This window comes from Kryptolebias marmoratus, linkage group LG9 (genome assembly GCF_001649575.2).
Source record: "Kryptolebias marmoratus isolate JLee-2015 linkage group LG9, ASM164957v2, whole genome shotgun sequence".
Lineage (NCBI taxonomy): Eukaryota > Metazoa > Chordata > Actinopteri > Cyprinodontiformes > Rivulidae > Kryptolebias > Kryptolebias marmoratus.
In genome coordinates this window covers 8,087,359-8,097,073 of record NC_051438.1, presented here as the reverse complement: position 1 = coordinate 8,097,073, position 9,715 = coordinate 8,087,359, and the positions used below count along the sequence as shown (strand labels likewise).

Below are 9,715 nucleotides of genomic sequence, written 5' to 3'. Positions count from 1 at the left end.
CCGACAGTCTTCAAACATCATCACTCCTCAGGCGACCTTGGACTGACCCCTGACCCCTGACCTTCAGCGGGCTCTGGGCCTTAACCTGCCTCCTTGTCGTGGTTCTGTTGAGGCCTGAGCTGCCTCTAAGTTCCTTAATGACGAAGTGACGACTGACCCTCCACAGCTTCTGATCCGGTGAGGGATCTATAACTCTGTGTGATGAGAAAGATAAAAGAAGCCATTTTAGGTCTGGCTTTTTTATTTTAACTGATGAAAATTGATAAATCTATTTAAATCTGATGTTTCATCCAACTCACCTGACAGCCTGGCAGAGATAATGACATCTTCTGACCAAACTCCAAAGTGAACTTTTTACCAAAATAGTTTAAAATATTCCAAATTATTGCGCATATAAGAAACCAAAAAAACATTCATCCTGAAATACAAACATTCTGTTTCACCTTAGATTATTAAAGTATTACTTGTTGCTGTGTATTATCTTGATAAATCCTGATTCAAAGTAATTACTTAATAGTCATCCCTCACAAAGATATTCCCGAAGCTCTTAGTGTTAGTTTGTTGTGTCGTCCTAATTGTTGATTCTGTTTTCTTGATTTAGTTTTATTTTTGTAATAAAACCACAAAGACAAATTCCGTTTTCTCTTTGTTCGGTGTGAATATTACGATAAGGGTTCCCAGTCATGAACCAATTTCCTCCTTCAGTTGTTGAAATCTGATAAATAATAAATTTAATCTCAAGACTGAACTGCCCATTTGCTGCATACGGGAACTGAAAATCAGAAATTGTGACAGAAACAAAACAAGAAACTTGACAAATAGCAATAAGAGTGTTTTAAAGTAAGTTGGCAGCCTTAATTATAAATAATGGTTGTGTTAAGATTTGTTTAGATCTACACTGTTTTTCCTGTTTAGATTTCCAGAACACATCACCTCCAGAAGTAATGTCCCGAGACACTAAGGAGAAATGATGTCTGCCTTCAAACCAAAACCACAACTGGTGAAGAAAACTGTTAAGTTTTTCTGAAGTTTTAGTCCGCCTTAAGCGTGACTCTGAATCAGAGACCTTCCCGTAGATTGATTTAACCTCGCACGTGGCTCACCATCATTACATTACATCATTACCTCTTCCTCCCCGCTAATGAGCCGTCATAATGGGCCGATCATCATCATTACCATCCTCATCATCCAGGCGCTGTGCTGCAACGATAAAAAAAAAAAAAGAGGAGCAAAAGTTTTATCTGGAACCTGAAAAATAACCTCAGCTAGAAACAAAATACGAACTAGAAAAAAAAATCAAAGCATCATAACCACAAAGTTGGGTCTGATTGCAGGATTTTTTTTATGTTAACCACATTTCTGATGTCTCCAGACCCGCCAACCTGAGTATTGATGTCTAACGGACATTTATTTGTTAAAAGACTGTATGTATTGTATATTTTTTAAAAAGCATACCAAAATAAAGTGAGCGAGGAAACAGCTCCAACAGAAACAGTTTTATTATAATAAATCTGTTGGCTCGTCTCGTCCTGACTCACTTCTTTTTCCCCTCTTTGAGAAATTTTAGCTTCTTTTGATTCTCAGTAACTCCATGGAAACCAAATGAAATTGTAGATAATCGTGCTCTGAAGCCTATTTTTACTTCAGTCAATGACTGCTAGAAGAATTTAAAATTACACCGACTTTTGACCATGGCAGCAAGGCTTTTGTGGTTTCTTCTTGTCAACAAATGCCCTTCCTGCTGACAGCGACACTGAAGACATCCTAATGACGATGGGATATTAAATCTGATTGTTTTGGTGCTTTCTGCATTTTAACTTACCTTGTTTTGTCATTCAGCAGTTGTTTTGTTTGTTTTATTATTGAAACTTTTCAACATAAATGACAACAATCCAACTTCCGTGCTGAAATATGATCAAATATTAAACAAATGACTAAATTAATTGAAGTAATTAAGTTGTGGGGCTATAACTACCATAAATAAAACTTGCCACTTATTTCTTTTATGTGTAAATTTGGTTCTTAAGAATAGTGTCTTTCTAAATCTAAGTCATAAAGTACCAATGTCGAGACACAATCATTTTGTGATTTTTCTTTTAAATTATTAATATTTTTTTTAGTCACTTGGGAGCAGCAATACAACCTGAAACACAATAATTACATATTAACAGCTTGTTCATTTTGACTCCCACATATTTGCATTTTGGACTAGAAATAGTCACGTTTATGTTAAATAATTATAAGTCAAATTTTTATTTTCTTGCTGTTCTTCCTTGAACTGCAGAATATCTCGATTTCTTGAAAAAAGCTCTTTAGCTGTTGTTCTTTTCTGTATTCGTCATCTAATAATGGCTGCTGATTTCCTTCTGTTTGGGGTGATGAATATATGGAGTTAACTGAGATCCTTTTTTTTTTTTTTTTTACTAACAATACCCACCTGCAGTGGCTGTGAATAAGTCTGATGACAGCATTAGATGCAAGCTGGAACATTCAAATTCTTCACAAGAGCCTAAAAAAGCTCCTTCAATGCTGAAAGCAGATGTTCAGAGATGAATTTCAGATTTTCTAAAAGTCTGTCTTATTACGCAGTCGTTTTAACTGTCCATAGAAAAAAAAAACAGCTAACACTGAACAGAACATCTTTACAGTTTTTGGTCCTTTGGTCTTTTGATTTTTGTTTTTGTTTTCCTCCAGGTCCTGCGTCAGCCTCGGTTCCTCGGTCTGATCCCGAGTCCTGGTTGGACACATCTTCCCTCTTCCTACTGACTTTATGTCCGAGTCAGCTCCTCTTCAGGATAAACACCGTTAGATTCCCCTCCCAGTCCGGGCCGTGGACAGTGGAGCCTGTTTGAGGCTCATTAATATTTATGGGCTTAAACAGGATTTTACGGGCTGACCTGTCACCGCTGCTGTAAAACTGCAGAGGAGATCCATCCATCCGTCCATTTTCTCTACCTGCTTCACCTTTTCCGGGTCGCAGGGAGCTGGCGCCTCTCCTGCAGAGGAGATGCCGAGCAGAAATGTGTTCTGCACGACCTCTTAAAGCTGTCGTCACAAAGTCGGCTCTCAGTCACGTGGGTGCGTGAAAATGGCGTCATTTTGTTCTCGTCGCAGCTTCGTCCGTCACTTCTTGACACAAGGCCCGGGCCGAACTGTCTTCTCTCAGGGGTTTGGGCCAAGTGTTGTCTGATTGGTCGGAAGTTGTTGTGGGTGTGTTTATGAGCTTTTAAGGTCTTTTTTATGTTCAGAGGTTTCTAAGTTTTGCTGGAACAGTTGGAAAGACGGCTGTATTTTCTCACAGCAGAAGCAGAAGGACACCATTAAAGCTCACCGCATGAACAACTTCCGACCAAGCACACAACACTCGGCGCAAACCCCTGCGAGAAACAGTTCCTTGTGTCGAGAAGTGGCGGACGAAGCTGCTACGAGAACAAAAGGACATAATTTTCATCACCTGACCACATGAACGAGAGACTTCTCATGGAGTCTGACGACAGCTTTATGCTCCTGATGCAAGTTAACTAAAGCTGGACTCTGCAGCTCTTAATTTACAGCTCAAAGGGCTTCACAGTGATCACATTGTGGGATAAAAGATGTTTTAAATTAAGGGCCTAGCATTGTTTGGAGGAATGCATGCTCCCCCCTGGCTTTAATACCAGAGTTTTAGACTAAAACTATCTTCTTACCTCTGCCAAGGAGGTTTTTTACTCAGTAGTGTTTGGTTGTCTGTTAGCAGGATTACTTAAAAATGAATAAACAGATTTTGATGAAATATTAGAATTGTCACCAGAAACCATTGATTAAATTTTGAAGATGATCCAGATCTAACTATTTTTTTTAATGACACTGTGTTTCTAGTGTCGAGACATTACAGCCTTTTTTGGTCAACATTGTGAAAGATGTCAGGAATGATCTCAATATTGTGAGATCTTGCAGATCTCACAATATTGAGATCTGTTCATGCTCAGAGTATGTTTTGCAGGATGACGCTCAGCTACTACCACACCAAATTCTAGTTAAACCCATTCTTGTGCTGGCTAAGGTTGATTAGCTGTAGCCATCTTGACTCCAAAAGTTAATCAGTTATAGATGTACGTTCAATGATTACTTTCCGAGAGTCTCACTAAAATCTGTCCAGTGGTTTATAGGATATTTTGCTAACAGACAGGTTTTACGCCGAAAGTTATTGTCAAGCTTTGAAAAGGCAAACTATTGTGCAATGTTTAGTGCTCAAAGTATGTGCTGGGGTAACATTCATCTACAACCACATCGGTTTTTTAGGTCAAAATCTATCAAACTGTCAAACCATTTTTGTGTATCCTAAGGTCAGCTAGCTGAGGCGGCCATCTTGAATTGGGTTGACTCTAAAAGTTAATCAGTCGTAGATGTTTAATGATTACTTTCAAAGAGTTTTACTGAAATTCGTCCACTGGTTTATTAGATATAGGTCGATAGCCAGATATAAATTTCTTGCCACTGACTCAGATTTGATTGGGGTTTTTTGCTGACATGAGGTCAATAAGGTGACAAGATCAGTCAGTCCCAGAGCTGCCAACACACACACATACACACACCGTCCCCACTGTCAGTTGGCTGGACTACTAATCAATCAGCCAATCATCATATCAACGGCTCGTCGTTCACAGCGTCTGATCTGCAGACCTGTGCAAAGATGTAACGACCTAATTAGAGCGGCAGTCAGACCTACTGGCAGCCGTACCGCAGGAGTCATTGAGGTGGCTCATTGTGATGAATGGAAGCGGGAAGTTTTACTCCGAGGTGTTTTCCCTCTGCGCCCCCAACCATGAAACGTTTTTGCCAATTTTTCACATTCAGGCAAAAAAAAAAAAAAAAAAATGAAGTGGAAACAACAACAATGTCGTGCCAGCAGATCTAACAACGCATTAGCACGAGAAGTGGCGGACTGTCAGGGGGATGAACTCTCACCCACGCCACTTTTTCTGTATGTTGGGTTATGGATATGACAACCTGAGGCTCCATGGAAGAGTTATGAATGATTGACAATAGTTATCTGAACAACCTCAGCTTGGAGAAACAGGGTTTAAGTCTGACAGAACTGATGACAAAACGGCCACCAAACACATCTAAGACCAGTCGGACAGTACTGATGTGGTAATAAATAAAAGACAACAACTGCACAATGGATTAGTGGTTAGTACTATTACCTCACAGCAAGAAGGTCCTGGGTTCAAGCCCGGGGTTGGGCCTGGGGTCTTTCTGTGTGGGGTTTCCTCACACAGTCTAGAAACCTGCATGTTAGGCTGCCTCCCTTAAAAGTAAGATCTGTAATCTAAATGGGACTTGCTTGGTTAAATAAAAGTTAATAAATAATGGCTCAACTGAGCGGACCCACCTTCAGAGCTGATTTTACCATCTTCAAACAACTACAATCTTCGAATGTTCATACAAAGCCCATTTTTATAACCCTTTACACTGCTGTAAAGGTGCTATAGCTAGCAGCAGCTGCATATTTACATGTGCAAACAACCATACACTGCAAAACTAATGGAGATGCAAAGGTTCATAAAATTGTGCTCACATTAACTGCTACAATTGTTTGAAGATTAGAGCTGCGTTAAAATGGCAGCAATCCACTTTGGTCTTAGTTGTGTTCAGACTCGCCGTTAACTCGTCGGTTTTGTCTGACTTCAACTCCATTTCTCCAAGATCATTTAAAGAGATGACTACAACTGGCAAAAGGGCCGACATAAGTGGAGTTTCAAAATTCTTAGCTGTAGAATTGTTAAAGAAAATAGAATAAATAATAAATAACAGCTGAAACCAAATCTCAAGCTGTTGTTTCTGTTAGCATTACAGCATGGCTAGCTGCTACAAGTTAGAAAGGTAGTTTAAAACTCCCATGAGCCATCAGTTCAAAAGGAAGAGGCTGTTTCCAAATGTTCTTTCTATATTTACCTAAATGACAACCATTTAGGTAAATATTAATTATTAGGTGATGTTTGCAGACGACGCTGAGATCTGCAGTGCGAGTCGGGAGCAGGTGGAAGAGAGCCTGGAGAGGTGGAGGCATGACGAGCGGCTATGGAGACAAAGTCAGAGGGACAAGGCTGAGACGGTTTGGACATGTGCAGAGGAGGGACAGAAGGATGTTAGAGACAAAGAGGACATGTATGGATGCAGTTAGAGTAAAGGCTGAGACGGTTTGGACATGTGCGGAGGAAGGACGGGGGACGTTGAATACGGATCTGCCACGGAGGAGGAGATGGGGACGACCACAGAGGAGGCTCAGGGATGTGGTGAAGGAGGAGATGCAGAGGGCTGGCGTGACAGAGGAGGATGCTGGGTAAGGACGAGGCAACCCAAAGCAAAAGAAGACTGGTGATGCTAAGAATGTTGCTTTAATACTGGCAATTAGTTGCCACCGTATGACTTATATTCTGCCAGCTGATTTATGTGCTGGTGGGTAAATATTAAAATATTAGTGGTGATTTTTATCTACCCACCCACCTGAAAAAGTGGAGTTATTTTACACCCCCTTAATCTTTATTTGTTGAGTTTTACATGTCCAGAAACTAGTCTTTACTTATGTTTCGTTTAATGGCAACTAATTTTCTACCCGGCCGGTTTTAACAATCCCTCTGTTGGTCCAGATTAAAATGTCTGCTCAGCTGTCGGTTGGATAGGCACACGTATTATTATTCTCAGAAACTTTGATGCTCTTTCTTTACATTTTCCATCTCCTAATGTCTGATCACGGAAGCATTTGGAGGGGATTTTGCTCTTGTAGTTTCTCACAAAAGTAAAATCCCTGTCCTGACTTGTATTTTGTTCAGCCACTGTTTGGTTTGTAGCCAATTTCCAGCAACGGGTTGCGTCTTTTTCTTTCTTTTTCTTTTTTTAAATCTTAGTAGACACATTGTGGTTTCAGGTTGAAGTTCTGTGAAATCTGAGACGGTCTCTTCCCATTTTCCAGGAGTTAATGGATCCTCCCTTTCCTCTGCCTGCTTTAATAATACGAACCGTGTCGGGCTTCACACCTAAACATTCACTTTTAGACTGTGGGCTGGATGACTCACGCGGCTTGTCCTTCTGCATTTTATTTTGAAATAGAAAACAGTGACTCTGAACAGTAATGCAATTCCTGTGCTCCCATCTCCATCGAAAGCCAAGGCCATTTGGCCACTGAAGAGAAAAAAAACAAACTGCAGATACTGTGGTTGCCTCCCACGCAGTGCGGTTAAATCGCTTCAAAATCAAATCTCAGGGGTGCATTTTCTTTTTCCTTTTAGCTACAGTTTCAGCCCCGCTGACTGTAGGGGAAAACACGCAGGAGGAAGTTGGACGTGAAGTCTGAAGGTTTCAGCAGCACGGACAGCTGCTGCTCTTCATCTCCAACTGATGCGCCACGGATCCAACCGAGTCACAGAGATGAGAAATTATGCATGGACGATAGCGTCACGCTGTGTAGGATCCCATACTGAAAATAATATCCGAGGGAACAAGTTGGAATACTATCTGATTCCACTCAACTCAATTTATTTGAGAGATTACTTGTGATAATGAGATTCATAGCCTCCCCGTCCTCGCTGTCAATACTGATTTTTACCACAAGGCCGAAGGCTTTAAATGTAAAGAAGTGAACGTTCCTTAAAAGATTTCCCTGCTTGTGTTTCAACAACTCTCCTCCCTCCCAAAAATAAAACAAAATAAAAACAACTCGCCAATTTGAAATGGGTTCTGCACATTGTCATGAACACTAAATATCTTACCTGTTGTAGATGTAAATCTTCAAATGACCTCCGTTTGGAGAAATCGATTTTAATTCTTCGTTTCACAAGCTCTTTGTCACCCATCCGTTTTGCATTACACAGACATTTGAGAGCAAATGTACGATATTCCTGCTGGAAGTGCCACAAGCTGTACCAGGCGTGCTACAGCTAGCTGCTGCTGCTATGTGTGCTAGCAAATAGCAACAGAATTCCACAAAAAAATAAAAATCATGTAACACAAAAACCAAAAAAAAAATCGTTCATCGCCACAACATCTGTAAAGTTGTCTGAGTTCAAGTTAATTCTGTTTTTGCTAAATCTGAGTTAGTGGCAGCCATCTTGAATCAAGTTGTCTCCAAAAGTAAATCAGTTGTAGGTGAACATCCAGGGATCACTTTCTGAGTGTCGCTAAAATCCACCCAGTGGACCAAAGACCACTTTGATCTTATTTTAACTTTATTATTCCAGTCAGAATTAAAATATTTTTTTCCAAACTAGGGCTTGGAACCATTTACAGCAGCCATAAATGGTGTGAATGCTGAATCAGGATTCAAACTAATGATTCTGTTTCTCTATATTATTTGTGGCTTCTTCCATGCTTTGTTTTTGACAAAGACTTCTGCTTACTTTGTGCTGTTTTAACTACTCAAATGTCAAAACATTCAAGAGATTTGTGCCATGACTTTTAACATTTGCCACTTTTATGTTTTTTAAATTATTTAACTTTATTAACAAAAACATTTGTCAAAGAAATTCACTGAGATTTCTTTAACTCCTTTAGAAAGATTGTTCTCTTTTTGTTCTACTTCAGCAAAATCGTTCTAGTTTTGTATTCTTACTATGTTTTTTAGCTTTTAGGTAGCATTTTGCTACATTTAACTTTTAGCTATTATTTGACTAGTTTTAGCTTTCAGTGAGACTTGCTACTTTTAACTAGCAGATTGCTGCTTTATCTTTTTGTACCTAGCAATTTTAACATTTAGCTTTTGCTACTTTTTGATTTTAGTTAACTTTTTGTTAGTTTTAGCTTTATGCTAGCATTTTCCTATTTTTATCTTTTAGCCATTGTTTAACCCCATTTAGCTAAGATTTTCCCTCACATTTAGCTTTTTGCAATTGTTTTGGTGGTTTTTACATTTTAGCAATTCTTTAACTACTTTTAGCTAACCCTTTGTGCTAATATTTTGTTACCCTTTGTTAACATTTATGACTATTAGCTTTTTGCTACTTCTTCTAGCTAGTCTTTTGTTACTTTTATCTTTTATTTAGTGTTTTGACACTTTTAGCTAGCTGTTTTACCCCACATTTAAGTTTTAGCTTGTGTTTTGGTACTTTTAGTTAGTGTTTTAGTATTTTTACATTTTGGCTATCTTTGAACAACTTTTAGCTTTCAGCTAGTTCCTTTTTCTTTGAGCTAATGCTTTGCTACTCTTAACACTCAGTTAGCTATTAGCTTTTTGGCAACAGTTTGCTACATTTCACTAGCTTTTACTACTTTTAGCTAGCCTGTGAGCTAGTGTTTTGCTACTTTTAGATAGCATTTTGATACTATTAGCGTTTTATGGCAATTTTCCCTACTCTCAGCAGCATTTTTACCCCTTTAGCTCTGCTTCTTTTAGCTTTCACAAGTAAGCTTCAGCTTCTTTGGCAAGTCATTCCGGCTGAGTTTTCACAGAAAATGCAGTTTTTCCTCTAAGTGCAGATAACTTTTTCCACAGAAGCCCTCTCGGAATGGCCGGAATATCCCTTTAACAGCGCCTCGCTGGAAAGTCACTAAGTGGCGTCTCGTGCGCTTTTAGAGTTTGTCCGCCTGTTGGATCATTGGTCACATCGGGAAGCGGCAGCCGCCCCCTGCTCCCCCCCACCCGGCGATGCGGGACGCGGCGATCTGCGCGCGGACCATCGGCGGCTGCTGAGAGGAACGCCTTCACACCTTCCAGCCCCCGGGGATGAGAGAGAGACGC

General features: G+C 39.8%; 1 long non-coding RNA gene across 1 annotated transcript in view; it reads right to left on the bottom strand.

The window, feature by feature from the left end:
• LOC119617324 overlaps positions 1–9,594 on the bottom strand; it is a 13,150-nt gene extending 3,556 nt beyond the window's left edge. Inside the window, exons 1-2 of the long non-coding RNA XR_005233557.1 lie at positions 7,752–9,594; positions 1,126–1,200 (exon numbers count right to left, since the gene is read on the bottom strand). This is a non-coding gene — a long non-coding RNA (uncharacterized LOC119617324). The remainder of the gene's footprint in view (positions 1–1,125; positions 1,201–7,751) is intronic.
• Positions 9,595–9,715: the final 121 nt, after the last annotated feature.